Source organism: Zophobas morio, unplaced genomic scaffold (assembly GCF_036711695.1).
Source record: "Zophobas morio isolate AGI-343-1 ecotype UQ-CSIRO unplaced genomic scaffold, CSIRO_AGI_Zmor_V1 ptg000005l, whole genome shotgun sequence".
In the NCBI taxonomy this organism is placed as follows: domain Eukaryota; kingdom Metazoa; phylum Arthropoda; class Insecta; order Coleoptera; family Tenebrionidae; genus Zophobas; species Zophobas morio.
Genome location: NW_026972110.1, coordinates 12,822,470 through 12,829,780, shown reverse-complemented (window position 1 = coordinate 12,829,780; position 7,311 = coordinate 12,822,470). Strand labels below are relative to the sequence as shown.

At 35.8% G+C, this 7,311-nt stretch overlaps 1 long non-coding RNA gene across 2 annotated transcripts; it reads left to right on the top strand.

The window, feature by feature from the left end:
- The first annotated feature begins 4,340 nt into the window (after positions 1-4,340).
- On the top strand, positions 4,341-5,424 carry LOC135119691 (uncharacterized). Of its 2 annotated transcripts, none has more exons than XR_010278336.1 (2): positions 4,341-5,071; positions 5,141-5,424. It is a non-coding gene; the product is annotated as an uncharacterized LOC135119691 (long non-coding RNA). The 2 variants fall into 2 exon arrangements; XR_010278334.1 differs by having other exon boundaries at positions 4,341-5,086.
- The last annotated feature ends 1,887 nt before the right edge of the window (positions 5,425-7,311 follow it).

The window sequence follows — 7,311 nt, the reverse complement described above, 5'->3', positions numbered from 1 at the left end:
GCTCTCGTCATGATTCCTCTATAATCTCAGTTCACAGCGAAGTAACAATAATTAAAACTTGGAGACTTGTAAATGAAAATAGGATGGGTGGAGAGGGCTTGAATCGGAAGCAGGAAATTGTAGGCACATCAGGTCAAGTCAATACAAGGTTTTCTTCGAAAGAATTGGAAAGCAAGGATAAAAAGTCTCTTTATAAGGAGAAAACTCGACGAAAATAAAATGTCATGGAACTTTCATACACCTGATCTACCACAACACAACCTGGCTTTTGGAAAAACGCAAGCTAAGGAGATAGGAAAGCTGTGAGCCAATCAGAACGAAAGTATACAAAAGGAAACAACTCATGGATTGGTTCTAGTACTACTACTATACCAGCTCTTAATTTAGGGACATAGACAAACGAAAGATGATAAAATAAATTTTAAAGCGAATGTTTTTACAAAGTATTCGAAGTCGGAAAAGCGTGATTTGGGGTAAGGAAATAGGCAAAGTACCAATAGTACTAGAGAATCAAAATAAAACAAATAACAAAGAAAAAACATAATATGGAGAATAGGGTACCAATAACCAACCACATAACAAACAAAACGCTTAATCGAAGTAAAAAATAAAGGAGGAACATATGACGTCGATCCCTTATCGATGAAGGGCAAACCATTATAGAATAACGTTTTGGTGTTAGCAACCCAGACTGGTTAAAAAAATCTAAAATGATATTTTAGTTTTTCTTGTCTGATAACCTACATAAAGGAGCCATTTGACATTTTGGTGACACACTAAATGATCTGGTGTATTTGGTTACATGAAAAAAATCCCCGAAAAAGAGGAAAGACTCCATCCACTAGCCCTCCTTATATTCGTATGTACTCGTACATTGTACAGTTTTGTAACTCGTAATCATTTGGCCATTTTGGTCATCCATGGTGGTTATTATATACAAAAAGTCTAGTAGTCATGTTTGTGATTTTATTCTTTAGTCCTTCGACCCGGATCGCAAACGAAAACATGTTGATTAGTGATTACAGAACATCGCCTAAAATTTATTATATATATTTATCTATTAAGTAGCTGTTTATAAACAAATATGTTCTGAGATACAGGGTGATTTGTGTTTTGATATTAAGTTACGTGTACTTTAGAAAGATCGTGTACCTACCAAAAATTGGATGATATTTCTCAAAATTTTACCAAGTACTTATTTAAATTGTAGAAATTAATTTGTTTCTGTACCGGCGATTTATTATTTTATAGTATAACTTAGGAACCGATTGCTTTGAAATTTTGGCAGCTTGAATTCATCTGTTCATTCATACGAAAATTTCTCAAAATTTTGTGAAGTAAGTCAAACTGGCTATTATACAACTTCACTCAATTCACATATATACAGTAAAACTTTACAGCTTCATTATGGCAGCAATGGACAGTAATAATCCTTACGATTCGGGTCCAAAAAGCTTACAATAGCCAGTTTGACTTATGGGTGGCTTGGTTTAAGTCGCTTAAGTCATAAAAGTTTTACAAAGTGTATGTCAAGTGAGTTTTGTATATTTCCATACTTGTGGTTCATGAATCCGCTTTGTTTTTTACTTCTCGAGCATAAGCTAAGGAAGTATAATAATCGAGTCCATCGGGCAATTTGCCAGTTTTTTCGACGTTTCATGACCCCAAGATTATAAAAAACGAGGTCTCCCGTTTCCGTCTGTCTCTCTGTCTGTCGTCTGTCTGTCTGTCCGTCGTCTGTCTGTCTGTCCGTCTGTCTGCGTCGATTTTTATTAGATATACAATCTCCGAAACAGTTGGATCGATAGTTTTTAAATTTTGCATGTATATTTGGAATATCATGTAGATGGTAAAACGCTAACCAAACTTACCTAATCGTCCCACCAACAATGTGTTGACGTCACCTCAATATTGTACATAGTAAGTGGGAAATAAATTGTATAAAATAATATAGTACGGCACGGGTAGTTTATGAATCCGTGTTAAGGTTTTGCCCGAGATATCCAGATGCTTACTTACAAACGAGTTGCAGTAAGCATGATCAATTTTTAATCAAAATATATCTGTTTGTCCCCCAGCAAAAATTGATGATCTCAAAATTGTACCGAATAAATCCTATATAAATTTATAAATGTACAGAATATGATGAGTCTATAGGCATTAGTGATTTATCATTGCATTTATATTTTTTATAATTGCTTATATAGAATGACTCAAAAACATTAATGAATGAGTTAATTTATTTTATTAAATAAATCAGGAACGGCTCACTCCATTTTCCCAAAAATTTGGGAATACCATACTTTTATTATTAGTATTTCACTGCACCAAATGTTGACGACATCTTCATACACCAATGAGATATCAGATGTTTAGTCATGGATTTGTTTCCTTTTACAAAAACAAATTAATCTAAAACTAGTTTTACACATTCAGATATTCGCATATTTGAGTGATGTATTCATTCATCCATCATTCATCAAATGATATAGGGAATATAACCGATTTACCACTTAACTTCAGTTGAATATTTATCTAAGTAATAATCACCTTCGAAGTGCTAAGTAAATCTTGCTTGAACTTTGTTATTAATGTATCCATATTTCTTAACCTTATACCTGAGGGTTATCCCGGAAAAATAAAATATACTCATAAAAAAAAATAAAATTCGTAAAATCAAATTTTGTTATGTGGTGGCACAATAGCACGTTGGTAAGCGCAGAAAAATAAGCGGCCTCGTTGTCTAGTGGTCAGGGTACCTGCCCGGCAAGCGGGTGACGTGAGGTGCGATTCCCACCGAGGCAGCAACATTTTTCTTCCCTTACCTTCAATTATTTTTCGAAAAAACTAGATATGTTTTGCGCGGAGGAAGTTCTGAGGAAATAACCTTCGACCACTTTTTTGCCCTAGACATTCAGATTTTTGGAAAAAAATCAAAATTGTACCGCGTGATCAGAAATGACCGAGTCTGTTGGCAAACCTGGATTTTTAGTTGCAATTGGTATCATGCTGTAGTCAATAATTTCCGGTTGTCAGCTGTCAAGATTGTCCGATTGTTGACATTTTTAATTTGCAAATACATATATCTAAAATATAACCTTAATTTACTACACGTCACGATTGACCTATCTGTCACACAGTTACTTCCGTTATGCCAATATAAATGCAAGAAAAGTTCACATTTTTGTTTAAAAAATGCATGCATTCTTGTTAAAAAATTGATAACGTCATCAGAAGATTTTGTTAAGAAAAACTCACTTGAAACAAACGCATAGCATGCTTTTTTCAATTATACATATAGGGGTTATCGTTAAAAATAAAATTTGTGCAAGCAAGTTAAATATTTTGTCTTAGAATACACTAAAATATTTTTAATTATGTATTACACAACAACGATAAAAAATATTCATCCCCTGTAAAAAGTTAATAACGCGATCGCAAAAATGTATCAGTCAAATGTTTGTCAAAAACTGTCCTTCGAAATTCAACTTTGTTTACACTTTTGGTATAGGAAGTTAAAAAAAAAATTAATGAATCAATTAATTTTAATTAAGAAGGTACGTCAGAAATGGTATATCTCATTTGTAAAAAATTCTGTGTACAGAGAGTAAGCTAAGGAAGAAATACAGTAATAAGGTCCATTTGGCGAACGGATAATTTCATCTTCTCTCATCATTTCATGACATCTAGAGTGTGAAAAAAATCGGTCTTTCGCCTATGGTCCAATGATGCTGGAAATACAAACTACTGCACCGACTGTCGTAAAATTCTTTCTAGTTGTTCTTCAGAACGAGCGAATAATTGGTAGAACGCTGAACAAAATTTATTTAATCATCCCCATCAACGATTTGATAACGTCATCTCAAAATTTTGGGAGTAAACGCAATTTAATTTTACTAAATAACATATTTTAATACTTGTTTATTTTTTTAAGGAAATAATGTGGTTTTAAAATATATAGGAAAAGAAAGTTTCCTCGTGTAAGTTTTCTCATGTATTCTCGAAGGAGTATTTCATGAATTAATGTATACCCTTCGGTATGTTGTTTTAATAAAATGAAGTAGGCGTGAATAAATCGTGAATCGGGGTTAGAAAGTAGATCGGCAGCACCACTGGGGGCAGGCATGTCAGCATTTCAATCTCGAACAAAACCACTTGTTGGAAGTTACTACATATATCTACCATAACTTTCTAAGCGTCGTCATAATCTTCACTGCAACTTCTTATCCAGTTAATATTTCGTACACCCCCTCGATTAGATAGATCTCTTATCACGAATCGGCAGGTGCACGCGGTTAGTACACTCATATCATTAGAGAGAGCCGTTTTATCTTATCAGGTTATCACCACAAATTGGCCGGTGCAGGCGGGCGCCGCCTCCGCCGCGAAAACAAAGCCGGCGATCATACGAGCTTGTGCGTAGTGACCTCTCCAAACAGTGCAGCGACTGTACCTATCTTAACAACAAATTTCGAGATATCGAGCAATTCGTTAAAAATTACATCCTATCTGTGCAGTGGCCGTTAACCCCCGCTCCACGTGTAGCGCTCGAAACGCCGCGGTGCTTCGCCGCCTTGCGCGGGCTTTGGAGGCCAACGTACAGCCCCCCCCTCCCGCCGCCACCCCGCGCGGAAAAGCATCGATCCGCTGGATTTTTCGAAAACAGCGAGCGTTTCGGTCGTTCGGGGGGCGCGGGGGCGCGGGAGCGCAGGCGAGGGGTGGTATTTTCGACTTTCCCGGCTATTTTCGCCTAGAAAGAGAAAGTTTGCATTTCCGAGGTTATCCGAGCCGTGTCGAGGACAGGCGACTGTCACGGCCACCTTGACCAATCTCAACGTAACTTAAGTGTGCCTCGTTTCGACGTGTGGGAACATACATAGACAGGGAGCGATGGTTTCGTGGATGGGCGGCCGTGGGTTTTAATTAGGTTGGCATTATTGCGAGGTCTTGGCACTCGGGGGCTAGAGGATTTTGGGCACTCAGACTGCGCTGTTGCTAATGCTGGATTCGAGAAGTGGCACGGTGACGTCACGGACCTTGAAAATATTCTGTTGACATCAATTCATGGAAAGTAAACACAATGGGAGTATTTATTTTGCACCTTGTTAGGAATTTTCGCTTTTCGACTTTTCGCTTGTAGGTTACACGTTCGATTGGAAGCAGGAGCGGGGACACTCACCGCTGGCCCTTGCCCCTTAGGGTTGCTGCACCACTGCGTTTTATTAGTGCACGCAATGATAGGAATTTTCACTTTTCGCTTTTTGGTTACACGTTCGATTTGAAGCGAGCAGTGCCCTGTTACTGCGGGCTGCTACGCCACTGGGTTTAATTAGCTGCGCCCCCATCCACGCGGATAACCCCGTAGACATCTGCATAACAAAAATAATTTGATTGTACGTTAACAAATAAAAGGTTATCCCATCACCCGGTTTTTTATTTTATCGGCAAACCTATGATTCTGTCACGAAAAACTAAATGTCACAAGGATATCGTTTTAGTTATAAATACACTCTTTTTTTTCTGTGAATCAATTTATATTTGCCAATTTATTAATTAATAATTGTCAAAAATCAACAACGTGATCTTGGATTTAGGTCAAGGAAATTAAACATCATGAACATTTCCAAATTATTATTACTGGGACGTTATATTTTGTATGATATGAAGTATAAAAGCGGCGCCAGTGACGGTGGCGTCATATCGAACGGGAGGGGAAAATTCCGTAGTTTGATTCGTTCGTGAGTTGTAGCTGCATTGTGTTGTTTATCTAGTTTATGCGATAATACGTCGATAGGCATCGAAATAGCAATATAAAATACTTATCAGTCGACCTCGTTTACCTATTACAAAAATAGAAATGTAGAGTATTCGAATAAATGAGTAACATGTCATTTTTGAACTCACGTTTTTGTTAAATAAGACTATTAAAAATTTTCGAAATTTATGCTCTATTAGGTAAAAACTTCTTGCACGAGCTTTAGCGACTTGCGGTACTTTTTAAAAATTCGTCACAATGAAGGGAATGAAAAATCTTCTAACGTGGAAAACCCTTCTGTTGTAAAAGTAACAAAATAAAAATTGGTTTACTACGATGTGCGGTCTACCTAACTGTTTGTGCTGCTTGCACACATTTTAGGATATCTGTCTCTAAATGATCTTATTAGACAAATAATTTCCCAATTTACTGCACTAATTAATTACTGCGAAATTTTAGATGTACTTTGAGATTGTGTAAATGATAAAGCGTTAACCGAAACTTGTTTATTGATCCAAACATCAAATGTTTGAGTAGGGTGAACGATCTTACACAAAGTAGCTAAAAAAATTAATGAATGATGCAAATTCTTTATTATAATTAAGTCAAAAACGGCTTATTTTATTTTCGTGAATTTCACACTATTATTGGGTCGTTCCATATGAAAACACCAAATTTGAATAAAAACATGTGCGGCATGATTTTTGATTTTGGGTGCTTCACTTCCGATTGGCACCCCTTAGAAATCGAAAGTTCTGCCATTTTCAAACTGTACTTTTTTCTATAACACGCATAAAATGATTGTAATTTTATTTTCCTGCCTAAGAAGTGTGCATTCAAAAATAAATATTAGTACCTTATCTGAACAAGTTATCAATGGTGGGCTACTCAAACTTCGTTATATTTTCCTAATTTTGGTCATTTTCACCTGGATCACTATTGATGTAAGAGTTGATTTTTTTCAGGCATTTAGTACTCATACAGTAGAAAATGTGTACAGATAATCGTCACAGCTGTGTCGTAGAACTTTTTTTAAAATCCCCAAAGGTCACCTTTGATAAGGCTGGATAAACAAATTTTTTCCCGATTGTAAAAATTTGTTGTACATATAATTAATTTTTTTTTCAAAAATCAATATATGTAGCGTAAAAGATATGGAAGCTTTGATAAACCACAAGTCTAAAAACACATAATATTTTACAAATTTTAAATAGGATTTAATTAGTAAAATTTTAATCATCAATTTCTTGGCGCGGGTAAACAAATAAATTTTGGTAAGGGATTTACCATGTCCTAGTAACTTGAATGCGTTTGTAAGATTTCAGTAGAGGCAATTTTGTACTTTCTAAGAGCGCATATTGTTTTATAACACAGTTTAAATCAGATTTACCTAGTAAAATTTTGCTATGATGTCATCAAATTATTGGTAGGGATGAACAAACAAATTTTGGTTAGTATCTAATAAAATCTCTAACAAACAGACGATGGACCATTAAGAGACAGAATTACGCTCGAGAAGTAAAAATAAATTTAGATGGTGGTAATTCACTTTAAAC